Genomic DNA, 15,463 nt, shown 5'->3' on the forward strand with positions numbered 1-15,463 from the left:
AAAAAAAAAAAAAAAAAAAAAAAAAAAAAAATCAAAAGTGTTGTGCATTTGCATAGCCCAGAAGAAGCCATTGCTTTCACACTTTTAACATAAACAGGAAGTAATCCTCAAGTAAGAAGACTTGATGGCACCATTTATTGCTATATATCTCTTGAGCTAACGTCAGACTATCTTAGCTAAATTGTTTTATCCAGAGGAAAAACAAACTTCTCACAAATTAATAACAGGAGTTAGATTAGCTGCTAGAAGACAGGCATACACTAAAGTTAGGTTCCTCTCTCCACTGGAGATTCAGGTGCTCTGGGTATATCCCTTGATGTTTACATTTCAAAGAGACAGTTCCTGGGTCCTTAAAGAAGGTATTCTGGAGTCCTAAAGCTAATCAAAGGCATATGTGGTCTTCAAAATGATTTATATATATTTCAAAGTGAAGAGAAATAATTGTAACCTTTCTAAAATAAATGTTCCGTGAAAAAAAGGAAGGGGAATTTCTTTTCCCAGTTTTCAACATGGATAGCTGAACTTCTTATTTTTAATTTGCACTTGCTTATAATTAGCACTCTTAAATGTAAATTCTTAAAAATAATGAAACTTACTCTTTTTTTCAAGTAAAGGGGCTCTGGTTGACTTCTGGTAGATGTGTAAATAGCTTTACTATAGTCAATACCGTACCACCCCTTACTTTCCTGTGAAAAGGGTTTTCATTTACAGGACTGTCAGGTGGGTGTCATTGATTTGCAGTGCTAAACCCAGCACTCCAGGGAACAATCATGTTGGTAAGCTCCTGTCCCAATTCTACCACAGCATCAGCGGAGGCAACTCACCATCTAAGTTAATACTAATGATAGTCAGTTCTTGACTGTTAGTCACCAGTTTTGCACTCCAAACTGGAATAAGAGACTTTCACTTTAAGAATTTGAGTTCCGGGCTGGGGATTTAGCTCAGCAGCATAAGCGCCTGTCTTGCAAGCAGGCAGTCTTGAGTTGGATCCCTGATACCAATAAAAAGGACAAAGGCAAAAAAAAAAAAAAAAAAAAAAAAAAAATGTGAGTTCCAGGGCTTGGGATATGGCTCAGTGCACAGGACCTACTTGGTAAGTACAAGGTCCTGAGTTCCATTCCCAGTATAAAAAAAATAAACAAAACAAAACAACCAGAATGTGTGTTCAATACTGAAATAGTTTTGAATGATTGCAAGGATATCTGTTAGGTCTGAGAGAAGGGGGACGAGAGGAGAAGTCCGTGGGAGGAATGGAGCGGAGTGGACGGCCGTGAAAGTAGTGGTCAGCGGTGGCTTTATTCCGGGAATGCGGGGAGGGGGCCCCCGCCACCGCCGGCCCCGGGGCGCAGCATCTCTGCACCGAGCCCGGGGCCGCGCTGTGGTCTCTCCGGGAACACGGGGAGTGGAGACTGGCGCGCTGGCCTGCGCTGGCCGCTGGAATCTGGCGAGCTCTCTCTCTCTCTGGTGAACTCTCTCTGGCGAACTCCCTCGGACACGTGGCGTGGGGGAATCTAAATAGCCTAAGCTTAGGGCAGCACCCTAATGCCATTAGAGATGCACAGGTATCTCATTGGCGCACAGGTCCTTAGGGATGGGGATATAGGGTTACAATCAAGTGCATAGGGGGCAGGGGGGCGAGGAGTTTAGCTGCAGCCTTTTCTGGTTACAGTGTTCCATCTGGGCCGGCAACTCTTTCAATCCTTTTTAGAAGATTGCTCACAGACTTGCTTTTTTATTTTAAGGGGGCTCATCAGGACATACCCAGAACCATCTGGACCCTGGTTCCTGTCTAGGTTTGAACTGTTTGCCTTGTAGGGAGAATGAGTTTTGCCAGCTAGTCCCGGGGTTTTCCTTTGACTTTCTGCATAAATAGGCATCACATCACTTTCTCATTCCACTCCAATTTCTATCTCCTTGAAAATGAGCAGTGGGCACTGGCAGGGGCCGGAGGGGAGCTCTTCTGACTTAGCAAGTAGCAGTGGGATGAGGACTGGCTGTGTTTGCCTCAACATGTTTACTCCTAAAGCCTTGTTTCCCGAGGAGTTGGAGAGACAGTTCTTGGGCTTCAGTCAAAGAAAAGAATAACACAGCTGCCCTCAGCAAGGGAGAATTCCAGCATAATGGACCGGCAAGGGAAACAGTTTAAAGCAATATAAATATAATAGCCACCCACTGAGAGGCAATTTATCCGTGCTAGGCCAGCCTCTAGTGATGTGCCTGGCTAGTGTAATCTACCTCCATATTTGCTGGGAGCTTGATCCAAGAAAACAGGAAAGGCAGGGAGGAAACAGATCCAAATGGCTGAGAAAACCCTTCTGCTTTGGTGGCTCTTCTATTTGATGCCACATAGGAAGAGTATCTGTTTACCTCCTTCTTTAACAAGTAATGTTTCCATAAAGTGTCAACCAACCTTGCATTCAGTTTATGCCATGCCCTTGAAATGGTTAAATGGTTCTAGGTAGGTTCTGCCCCTTCCCTGCTTCCTAGGAGGGAGGGGAGAGGGGAGTTTGGGGTCTAAAAATGAATTGAGATGTGTTATCCACTGCCCACGGAGAATGTAATCATTCTGTACTGCAAATATGCACTATGAAAAAATGAAAAATGATAAAATAAAACATCTAAGTCATGACCTGGCAGAGGCATGATTGGAGTTTTGGCTGAGAGCCAGGCTATCTGCCATTAAAAGCAATTGGCTGTGTAATGTTGGGCAAGTTTCTTAAACTATGAACCTCTCTGAGCCTTACGGTCTTCATCTATAAGATGGGAAAGACAATAAAATTTTCCTCTTATCGGTATTAAGGAAAGTATGAGTGTTAAAAGATATATCCACATAAAATGACTTCCATCATAGCAGATCCATGTTCATTAAAAGTTAATGACCCTTATCATCAGAGACACATTTCTACAGCATGTTTCCTCTCAGAGCTTCTAAAATTTTTTGCCATGTGTTGGCATTTCTATTTATTGGCAATTTTTAATGCCTAAAGAAACTCTTTGAGAAATCTATTTGACAATTATATTTTCTGGCTTTTTAATTTTAGAAATAATCTTATTTTGTACCTTTAAGTTTAAAGCATTAAACATTGATTCAGAAAAGCTCATCTTTTCCTGTGATAGATGAAAGAGTTTTTGGTGTGATAAAAGAGAGAACACAAAGTAAAAACAGCCTTTATTCTAAGGACGTAGAGAGAACTCCATGACCGCTGGAGTCTGGCTTTCTCTGCCAGAAACATGGGGCATGGGATATACATATAATTTCTGACAGGGGTGACGCTTAGGGTGGGCATTGCTGATGCATGAGCGTCCATTGGAATTTTCTTTGTGTGCAAACAGGAGCTGGAGAAGAAGCAGGAAGTGGTAGGCGTTTCTACTTTGGCCTTCCGCCTCATTACACCACAGTCATAATTTCTACTGGCACAAACCTTTCATTCCCATCTTTGTATTGTTAGGAAAAAGACGAAACCTCTTACTTACTCTATCCTGCAGAAAGGGGGCACCATATTGGGGTTGAGAAAGGTTGATGGGATGATGGTTGATGCCCATGTAGAAGCTGGTACCAGGTGTTTTAGCCAGGAAAACTTCATCATCGGTAAATGCCCACATGTTAGACTGGAAAAACAAAGAGACAAGGTGTTATGAGGAGGAAAGCCACTATCATATTTAAGGACCCAGGGGAGGTAGAAGGAATGGGGTCTTTGATTTAAATATGTCATTCCATCAGGACTATGGTAAGGTAGAATTCTGAAAAATAAGTGTGGGGTAGGAGGAGTGAAGTTGTGAGAGGTGATTATTTTTTTGTCTTTTTCCTTTTTATTGGTACCGGGGATCGAACTCACGACTGCCTGCTTGCAAGGCAGGTGCTTACGCCGCTGAGTTAAATCCCCAGGCCCCTAGAGAGGTGATTATTTTTATACTAAAAGATAACAGTTAAAAGTATAGGTATGTAGGACTTGTCTCTGGCCCATGAGTTGAGCTGGAAAGTATAAAAGGGTTGGGGAGGGCCATGGCTGTGCCACTATAAGGGAGATAAGAGCCTAGGCCCACAGGGATCTCACATTTGACTAAACAGCTGAGGGTAGAGAGAACCAAGATAGTTTTCACGTAGAACAACATGGAGACGATCTTACACATGATGTGGGAGTCTTTAGGAAAGACTGTTAAGAGTCCTGCTGTAAAAAGTCTGATTAATATAATGTAAGAAATTAGGAACCAAATTGGATAACAAAACATGACTTAGCCTGAGAGTTGTGGCTGTGAGCCCTGGTGAGGCGGAGTGAGTGGGCAAAAAGGATGGTTAGATTTAGGGCTGGGAGGGCATCACTTGAGTGATGTGGAATGAGGATGGCAGTCCAGCAACTTTGACTGCTGCTGGGGTTGCCAAGAAGACCAGGTAGGAGCTGCTCCACCTTGGTTGTAGTCCTTGGGATGATTTGCTGTAACAGGACTTTAGTAAGTATATCAGCAGTCTCCCTGGTTGTGAGAAAGGCTTTTATCTATCCTGAAAAAGTACAAACAAAGGTGAGAAGATATTTGAGAATTTTGTGGCAGGGCATGTGTGTAAAATCTATCTGTCAGTCTTGACTGAGAGGATTTTGCCCTGGATGGGAGGCTGCAGTGGTGTGGGAGGCTGGTAGGTGAAACCAAGGGGCTCTATCTTGAGGTCATCTTCCCGCCTCCTAGGCAATTTACTTGTGGCACAAAATGAATTTTAATGGGCTACTTGTGCATCAGTAATGCCCCTTAGGCACCACCCCAAACCAAAGCTATATGTGTGCCCCCCACACCACATGTCCTGCAAAGAGAAAAGCCAGACCTCAGTGGTCTTGGGGTTCTCTCTCCCCATTTTTAAAATAAAGGCCACTTTTATTTCATATTTCTATCTTTTTAGCTGTGCCAAAAATTCTATCAGTTTGTTCCCTGCGCGGGAACAGCAGGCGAGTGACTCCTGGGGTCTTCCCAGTTGGGGTTCCCTGCTAGTTCATGGACTGGATTGCATCCTGGATTAATTCATTTCTCAACACACGGGAGCTGCTCAACTTGTCACTGCTGGTTTGAAAACAACCAGTCTAATTCATTTACCACAGGTGAGCCAATTGTGTCCCAGGATTACTCCGTGGTAGTGGGCCGGGCTCCATGCCAAATCTTCCTTTCTGTCCCTGGACTAGGGTAGCAGTTCTCATGTCCCTTGGGCAGCCTGAGGCAGAGCCTTTACTTTAATCCACGAGGACTCCGCTCATGCCTTTTAGTGATGGCTAGAAAGACACGAGTTGGAATCAATTACCATAGTCCAAAAGGCTAGGTGACGACCTGGTTTTGCTTTGGTCATGGTCTGTTGGCTCACTTTACTGTGATTGGATCATGGGAAATAAATTTTTGCCTTCCCCCAAAAACACACCTCTGGGGTACCTGGCTCAAAGGTTACCAAAAACCAAAAAGCTGATCTTTTGCTTTTTTTTACAACAGCAGCGAGAAGAAACTTTCCATCTTTAGGACTTTGTTTTAAGGATGTGTCCTTCTCTCCCTCTGCTCCTCCAGGAACCCTCCCTGTCCCCACACTTAGGAGGTGGCTCCTTTCTTTATAGCTTTTCCCTATCTCTCATGCACCAAATCCTACAGTTTGCTCAGCCAAAGGCTGAGACCCTTACGTTGTCCTTTCCTCCCCCCTTCACCCATTTCTCAATCCCTCCCCTGCCACACACCAGCCCGCCTCTTCCTGTATGAGTGACAGGATGGGGGGAGGTGCGCATGGACAGCGTTGGGCTGTGCACAGGCAGGGCGCACAGGGTTTTGTCTGAGAAACTGATGAATAGGAAAGAAAGGAGGGGCTGTGTATCCCTGAGGAGAGGTTTTACTAGAAATAACAGGTGTAAGCTGTTGAGACCTCAGAGTGTCTGGGTCAGTCTGCATAAACACAAAGGAATAAAAAGACATTTTTAAGATCTATGACTGTAGAGTGAATGGTAGAGGGAGGGATATGAGACAGCATGATAATAGGGATTGGGGTAACAGCACTATTGATTACCCTAAGGTCCTGTACCAAATGATAAGACCTATCAGGCTTGAGTACCAGGAGAATGGGAGTATTATAGGGTGAGTGGGTTGGTTTAAGAAAACTGTTGTCTAAAAGGCACTTAATTATATGTTTAAGGCCCTGTAAATGTTTGGGAATTACGGAATATTGGGAAACACAAGGAAAAATTGAAGATTCCTGAGACAAAATAGGCATGGCATGGGCAGCGCAGGTGGGATTGGAGGTATCTCAAACTATGGGATTGGCCAGAGAAGAAGTGAGTCTGGAACCTGAATGAAATAGGCCCTGTCTGTAAAGGCTGAGTAGGTTGGCTGTCAACACCCCCTACAGAGACTGAGGACTTAATATAACAGCCTGAAAACTCAGGAAGAACACTATTCATGGCCTTATGCCCACTAGTATAGAGAATGTCTTACCTGAGACCTCAGTAGGACTTGGGGCTCTGAGAAGAACACCTTAATGGGAGTTGTGGGCCCAGTCCCATCAACCTTCAACAGCAAGTCCCAGCAGATCTGTCAGTGATGAATCTGGAGATGATGGAGTCTCCTGTGAGGGCAAGGAGTTATAGAATGGCTTACCTGCTCTCTGGCAGCTAGTATATTCACTCTTCCAGCAGCCCTTGATATTGCAATAGGGGCAGGGCCCCAAAGGAACACCAGGATTGGGGCATTCTCTTGCCCAATGTCCTTCATCACTGCACTTGAAGCGTGGTCCAGAAGGGGCTTGAGCAGCTCCACCTTGTGTCAGTGTACCTGTCTCAGAGCTCCAAGTGTTACTTTTAGCCTTTTGTCTTGGGATCTGGCCCACAGTGGAAGGTATCTGTCTCTTTCACAGTCACAAGACATCTAGTTTTTTAATCTTGGGTAGGTGTACCAATTAAATCTAAAGGAAACAAAGGCAAACAATCTATTAAGTATGCGGTAGTCAAATAATAAAATCAACAGGGTATTTATGATTATAACTTTAGTAATGGCTTCCCATGAGGAGAGAATTTTAGAAACTGACATATCATTCATCTGTCATATATAAGTACTTCTTATGCTGTTAGAATATCTAATGCCATTCGATTTTTGGAGGATGGCCTATTTTATTAATTTTATCTGTTTATTAAGCAGAGAGATCAGCTGTGATGTCATTTAATGCCAGTTGAGTATAGCTAATTATGGCCCCAATATGCCCAGCACCAACCAGTTGGTGGAGGGCTGAGCCAGGGCCAGCGGATGGGCTGGGAAACTCTCAGACCTGGCCCTTATCCCAGCCTCAGACCCAGCACTGGTCTCATTACTCTGTTGTCCCTGCATCATATAACCTTCTTTCTGGAAAAGATCTGGTGGATTCCAGCAAAAGCAGTCCATAATTATCTCTTAATTTTAGTTGTTGAACATACAGAAGTTTGATAACAGTACAGTGTAATAGAGGCAGTAAGCTTAATATAGAACATTAAATGGAACTATTATTTTCTATTAATCATGATTGTTTTAACATTTGAGCACTGAAGAAATTCGTGACATTGTTTAAGCATCTCTAAGAATAACATATATATTACATAAATTTTTGTTTAAAAATTATCATTTGGCTGGTGACCTCCTGTTTGTCTGACCTGAATCTCCTGGCTGGAGCACAAGAAAAGGCAGATGTCTAGATCTGAAAGAAAATACTTGTCATCCTAAAAAATCTCAGTTCTGCATGTGAAGGCATGAATATACCATTAGATCAGCACAATGACTTGTCTTAGTCATATGAACATTAGTTGAAGTGTCTCCCATAAGGCTATGGAGATTATTGGGGGCTCCAATTAATGAACTACAGCTGGTTAAAATTACCAGGTGGCCACTCTCTTGTTTATTATTGGAGTCCTGTCCAGTGTCTCCTCACCCTAAGGGGTTTTGTTGAACCAGTTTTAGCATCATTTTGACCAGCTGGCAACTTAGGTGGTAGCATGTTTTTTTAAATCTATAATCCAAATAAACCTTGATTAAATGATCTGAAAATATAAAAGAGGATGAAAAATTGTTGAGCTCAAATAAAAAGAAACAGCTGTTTACAGAGCAGGCAAATGGACAAACAGACATATAAACTGACAGATATATAAACTGACAGTCATCTTATAAAATTAGAGTGCACTCATATATATTTGGCCAATTTGAACTATAATAAATAGACTAGCATGAACCTTTTTGTAGATCAATTAATAGAGATCTCTTGAAATAACAATACCCAAAAGGAACCTAATTTATGGCTAATTTGAGATAGCTCAGAAAGTTAAAACAGGAATGTAAATATTAGCTAATCTCTTGGGAACAGGGCCAGCCTATTCCTGAAGCAGGTACAGAGACTGAGGCTGAGACAGAGACTGAGGCTGAGAAGGCTATGGCCACCGAGTGGCCAACCATCCGGCAGGCACATGTGGGCAATTATCTGATGATGGGCTATAAAAGGGCTGTTTGTCACCATGTGACATGGAAACACAGGCTGTTGGTGGGTGATCTTGTGGCCCGCAGCAGCCTAGCTGCTGCTGGTCACACCAGAGGCCACAAGAGCATGGCCATTGACCCTGAGACCTGTCATAAGATGTGGCTGTCCTCCATGTGAGCTGCAGCAATATGGTTGCTGGCAATGATGTGGCCTGTGAGGAGGCTGGAGTGTCTGAGACCCAGTATAGTGAGCCAGTGGAGAAAATGTCGACACAGGGGAAGGGGGCAGAGAACCCTCCAATGGATCACATGGCTCTGGCGGTGGGGGAGTGGACGGCACAGGGGGCAAAGAAACCTCTGGCTGAGAAGGCTGTGGGATTTGGTATGAGAGATACAGGGGAGGAGCTGTACAGACAGGAGCTATATCATCCAAAATGGTCTGGTGGGGAGGGAGAGAGGTCCAGGGGGAACAGAGCAAGCCAGACACATCCTTAAAGTGAAAAAGGCCTAAAGGTTTCTGCCAACTTGCCGCCATTGTGACAAAAGCATAAATAAAAGATCAACTCTTTGGTTTTTATAGCCTTTTAGAGGCCAAAAGCACCAAGGCTATGAACCAGGTGTGCCAGAAGTGTGTTTTTTGGGAAAGGAAGTGGTCCCCATGACTGAATTATAAGTGAGCTGAGAGAAAAACTTTGCTATCTCCCAAAGACTGTGGAAGCTGTCCTGGGTCACACTTAACAAAAGAGATTGTCACCTATTTTGAAAGTGTGACACAGAAAGTTGCAACACCCATTCTCCTCGGCTGGTCACCAAACAGTGCGGGGCAGGGTCCCAGGGAACAAAAATATCAGTCTTGCTTCATGCCGTATGGCCTAAAGACTGTGAAAACTGGTATCCCCATTTAGGAAGTGGTAGGTGTTCCCACTTTGGCCTTCTGCCTCGTTAGACCACTGCCATAATTTCTACTTAGGCAAGAACCTTTCAACAGACAACGGATGCATAGAAATGAAGGAGAAAGTCTCTACCTTTCTTTATCCCTCTCCTTTACATTTCAGAGGCTGCCTAATAAGCAGTTCTGTCATGACCAAGAGTGAGCATATTAAGTTTTTAAAAGTTATAAATGTTCACAATGCAGTTTGGTAGGTGTATCTACATAAAGTATGAAATGTGTCTCATTATATTTAAGAATTATTTTACTGAACTGGGTATGGTGACACTTACCTATAATCTGGGAATCTGAGGCAGGAGGATTTTGAGGTTGAGTCCACTTTGGGCAGTTTAGTGAAATCTTGCTTCAAAATAGAAATTAAAGGAACTCAATATGAAAACTCTTCTTCTATCCCCACCAAAAAAAGCTTTAACTAAATGAGTCAATCTAGAATATAACAAGAGGAATAAGTATAAATTATGTGTATATGTATCTCTTATCAGTATCATAAAGGAGAAGGAACAATTGAATGAGAAGGTGGAGCCTGAAAACTTGGTTGTCTTTCAAATGTAGCAATGCACGTACATGATTCATACCCTGCTTCCCGGAATGAAAAACAGCAGAAAAGCATTACTAAAATAAATGTACTAAACGTGTATTTTAAAAGATGTCAGAGTCTCACACACTGAAATACTTACCCTTTTATAAGCCTTACTTTTAACATTCATAGTAAAACAGATTACTCAGTATATTATTAATATGAAATTTCTAGAATATATAATTCTATCATCTTTTAATACAAATTTTCAAATTAGTAATTAAAATGATGGTAGGTTGTGTGAAGGCCATCCTCCTGGTTTAAAAAGTACTTAGCCTTTTAGGAGCTGGAATATAAATAAAAGTACTTTATCAAACACCTTTGTAGAATTTACTGAGTATCTCAGACTCAGCATCTTTGGCATTTTTTTTTTTTTAGAATAACTAGTTATTTAAATAAACAAAAATCTTCCTCCCTGTCATTTTTCCTTTATCCTTGTATGGAAATGATATTCAGTTAAGAAAGAAATACTATGTTGAATACTAATCTTACTAGTTTAAGTTGACTTTTAATGAATCATAATTTATGTATAGACAGTATTCTTCATTCTGTGGAGGTAGTGACTGTCTCATTTTATAGATTAAGATCCTGATGCCTCTGTAGGTAACTGATCTGATGTTTCTGGAGAAAAACAGAAAAAACAAAACAAAACAAAAAAAACCATTGTGGATGCCTCCAGGCAACATATATGTCAAGGAAATTTTTTTAGAACTGTGTGTAACTGTCCCTTATATGCTTTTCAGGGCTATTTCTTTACAAAAACACTGTTAAGCAATCTGAAGCAAGAGGCAACTGATTTACTTTTCACCATCAAGAAATGTACAAGAAATTGTACATCGTATTTTAGAAAGAGATGGTATACTAAAGTTTCATTTCAGCACCAAAATTAGCTGGGAAGATCCCTCTCTGAAAGCACACGAGTATCAGGAGTAGAAGGTTCTGTATCTGAAAATTAGAGAAGTTTGTCCTGTAAAGATGATACGTTGTTGAAGGCACTATTTATTTATTTATTTATTTTGTGTTGAAGACGCTTTTATGCTTCATTTAGATATGCCATCTGAAGAGAAGCAAAGTCATCTTTTGTTGTGTTTAATTCAGGTATAGTATGATAAAATGTTTAGAAGACATTACAGAACACTAAAATATTTTCAAGTGACATAATTTTGAAAATTGTAAACTTGCTAATAATTCTTTCATATTTTAGGGTCCTGATTGACTAAAATAAATGCCGAGTTACAAAAAAATTCTAAATATGCAGCCAAATACCACCATTGTTAGTAGGATAACTACTACCACTAGTAATAGTAGGAGCAGTGACAGTAGTAGTACTAACGATGACAGTAACAATTTGTGACATGTGGATGAACCCAGAGCCCTGCACATGCTGGCCAGGCATTCTACCATGAGTTACACCTCCAGCCTCAGCCAAGCTGCTAATTATAACTCTATCACAAAAATTTTAGAGCATAAACAAATTCACATATTTTATTTAACTTATACAGATACAGTTCAGTGTAGCTGTTTGTTTGTTTACATATTTGGTCTTCTGTCTATGCACTAAGTTCCATGTTCTCCTATTCACCAGCAGGGATGTATGTTTAGGTTAATGATTGCCAGTTTTAGTCCTGTGTTATTCCATTATGAAAATCTGTTTGGACACTATTCAAGCCAAATTTTACCCAGAAACCCATTGTAGACTAGTATTCTGCCTATTTCAAAGACAGAATGATCTGGGCTACAGTAATAAAAAAGGCTGACCATGGTCCAGTTATAACAGAATCCACTATTTGTCATTTTCTTGGTAACTGACATAAGATTGATGATATCACTTGACAATGATGTGATTTCCCTAATATGCTGATTAGAGAATAAATAGATAATTTTACAAAATATTCTGTGGATTTCTAACATCAACATGACAGAAATAATCAGAAAATTTGGATACTATATCTTTTGCTGCAAGAACACTCACAAAATTAGGGCATTAATAATTGTCATAGTCAGGGATGTGAGAACAATTAAAATCAGGTCATTGAATTTATAATATCATTTTATGGTCATCACCCAGAGTTAACACAAGAAACTGTAGGAAATCTATACACAACACCAAAGACAGAGAATATTCAGCCAAGGGCTTGGATCCCACAACAATGTCCTGCATGAGCTCTGATGAAAACCCAGAGCCCATGACAATGCCTCCCACGAGTCTAACTGGAGATCTAGAGCCCATGAAAAGAATTCACACCAGGTCGTTTAACAGATGCTTGCTGGGAGGGCCCAAAGCTCAGCGGTAGAAGCTAGAAAGTCTATGCCAGCAGGGTGAAGGAGCTGCGCTGGTAGGTTGAGGGTTCTATGCTGGATCCAAGAAGTCACACTCACAACAAAGACCAGGGCTGCCCTGAAAAGCACCACGGCCATCCTCAGCAATACGGAGGCCCTGAGCTCTTCTGATGATAAGCACAGTTGAGTACATGCCAGGAAGCCAGCATGACAAATTTGTCCTGGAGATTAGGTGGCACACATCCTCTCCTAGAGTCAGGAAGCAATGCTTGATGTAAGGATCAGAGCTTCTCCAGGAGAACCAATGGCTCAAACAGCAACACGTAAGAGACCCCACAGTGCCTCAACCCCTCAATAATTTTCTCCATGTCTCTATTTATGCTGGCAACTTTCCTTAGGTGGAACATCTACGCTCAGCACCATGGTGATTTAATTTTGCTGGCCTTAAGTTGACTTCTAGTTTTTAATCTATAGTAATAATCATCAGTTATTGGGATGCACTTTAAATTATTTTATCTTTATTTTTTCACTCTACATTGTAGTATCCACTCTTTAATCTGACAAATAATTTTAATCCCCAAAAGATAAAAACTATAAAAGTGTAAATGATTAGAGATTATTCATAAGGAGCAAGAAGATCAATCCTATGTCAACAAGTTCATGGTACAAGTAAATTACTATAGCTCACCACTTAAAATGACCCTGTTTCTTAGCAGGAAAGGCAAGAAGAAAACGTATAGTTTCTTTTCTACTGTCTGAAAAATAAAGAAAAGAAATACCATGCTATCATCTTTAGCAAATTTTTCAAATGACTGAACTCTAGAAGAAATTTATCTTGTTGTGCCTTGCATTAGATGTGCTGAATAACCTAACAAACCATGTCTGCCAAAAAGCAAAAATACTGTTCAAATGGACGGTTCTGGTATTGATTCACTTTACTGTCTGAGAACATAACATTAAATTGTACTCAGTGAAAACTTTCTGCAGAGGATAAGAGGAAATGACCAAGGCATTCTACTTTCTGATGATTGAACTACATATTGAGGATAGAGCCTATAGACGAGGGGAAGGATGCTTACCATGTCCATTGCACTACCTCCAAAGTTGTCTCAGGAGAGTCTTCAGTCCGTACAAGGTGGCAACTAACCCAGGACTGAATTCTTAAATGTTTTTATAGTGCACACAGTCCGTGTTGTTTACTGAAGTATAAAAGCTATAGTTAAGAAGAATGGTTACCGAATTAAGAAAGCTTATGCGAGAAACTTATATATTATTGTCCAGAAATTTGGTCAACTGATTGATCTTCAGTTTTCGGGAAAGTGTTACATAAAAATGATGCCCATATTTTTTCTCATGAAGAGAATTTTGTCTTCTGTAGCCTTTCCCAGAGAGTTTGTTCAAACCTCTGTGTTTAGTACTGCACTGTAGTGGTGAGATGACTTCAGGATGATACGTGTTTATGGCAAGAATTATCAACGACTGTCTAGCCCAAGGGCCTGGGGAAGTCTATCTAGGGCAAGTGTTATCACAGCCTCTTGCTCATGGCAATGGGGGAGTTTCTGCATGATTTATACCATGTCCATATTTAATTATGTCATTCCTATAAATTATGGAGGATATGAAAGAAGTTTTAGATTTTATATAACAACAATGAGCATTAGAATTTTCTGAAGTTTATATTGGTGCTGCTTTCCCCAGTGTTCTCATAGCATAACTTTGTCACCTTTCTGAACTGTAGCTTCCTTTTGTGAAAACGATATGAAATTGATTGGAGCTCGCAATGAAGAAGCATACATACAAGGTGCCCACACTGAGCAATTACTGTCTCCCACACCACGCACCTTAAGCACAATTATTTTCATATTTGGTAAGTCCAGTTACCTTGCTTCAGAATATCAGGACAGCAAGGCTCAGAAAATAAATCAGTATAGCTTTGTATGCAGCTTGCATCCAACACCATCATTTCCCTTTCCATCCCACTAGTCTTAAACATTAATTGTGCTTTATTAAGATTTACATCGCATGTGTCTGAGTGTTTTGTCTGATGAAATAGACTGAAATTAAAGAAAAAGCCAGAATTTTTCAAAGAGTGAGTCCTAGATCACACACCTCAGAATCTCTGAGGATAATTTATATCTCAGTCATACTTAATCAGTTAATAATCAGTTTATAATCTTTGCATACTAAGAATCTGTATTTTTAGAGGTGTTATAGGTATCTCAAATATGATGGCATTTGGGAATATCTGTAGTTGACTATAAAATATCTTATCCCAAGTCCAGGTAGTAAAATCTTCTCTACAGGTAAGGTTCTTTAATGACATTACTCCTTTTCCTGAAATTTAAAAGTACATCACATAATATACAGTGGCAAGCATTATCAGAAAGCATGAAGATTGTGTGTGTGTATATATATATCTATATATCTATATCTATATCTATATCTATATCTATATCTATCTATCTATCTATCTATCTATATATGTGTGTGTGTGTGTGTGTGTGTGTGTGTGTGTGTATACTGGGAATTGAACTCAGGGCAGGCTCTTATGCCACTGAGATATTTTCCTGGCTCAAGACTATACTTTTTAATGCTATTTTAATTCAATGAGAAGTATAATATGTAATAAGACTTTATTTTACAAATATTGTACACCAGCATGTCCCATCACACATTCTCTTTTCATACAATGTTACCTGCATTTCTCTGTTGACGTATATGATCGATGTGCTTTCAACTCTAATCTAAGTGAATCTGTTACTGCAGCAGTAATGATGCTATGTGACTTCGGAGGCAAAGTCCAAAAATACATTGTTACTTTTATGTCTTTCTTTGGGGATGTTTCCCCTTAGAATTCACTCACAGGGCTAAGAAGCCACATAACCATTTGCAGCCAGGCCATGGATAGGTGCTTTTCTTAAAACTCAAAAGTCATGCTATCCTGGTGATGCTAAGTGAATTAGAGCTTTGTGACAAAAAAAAAAAAAAAAAAAAAAATATATATATATATATATATATATATATATATATAATTTTTGCCATTACTTTCAGCCACTCAGATGTGATGTCAGTTACTACATATTAATATATAAGAATACTTAAATTAAGAGATTTTTTTCCTTCCTACTCGTAATGCTGTTTTCTACTTGTGGATGTCTTGTATATTCTGAACCATGGTCCATTTATCCACTCAACATTCAAAATATGCACTG

The sequence above is a fragment of the Cavia porcellus genome, unplaced genomic scaffold (genome assembly GCF_034190915.1).
Source record: "Cavia porcellus strain 051 isolate PalLab524CR breed Dunkin Hartley unplaced genomic scaffold, mCavPor4.1 scaffold_22, whole genome shotgun sequence".
NCBI lineage: Eukaryota > Metazoa > Chordata > Mammalia > Rodentia > Caviidae > Cavia > Cavia porcellus.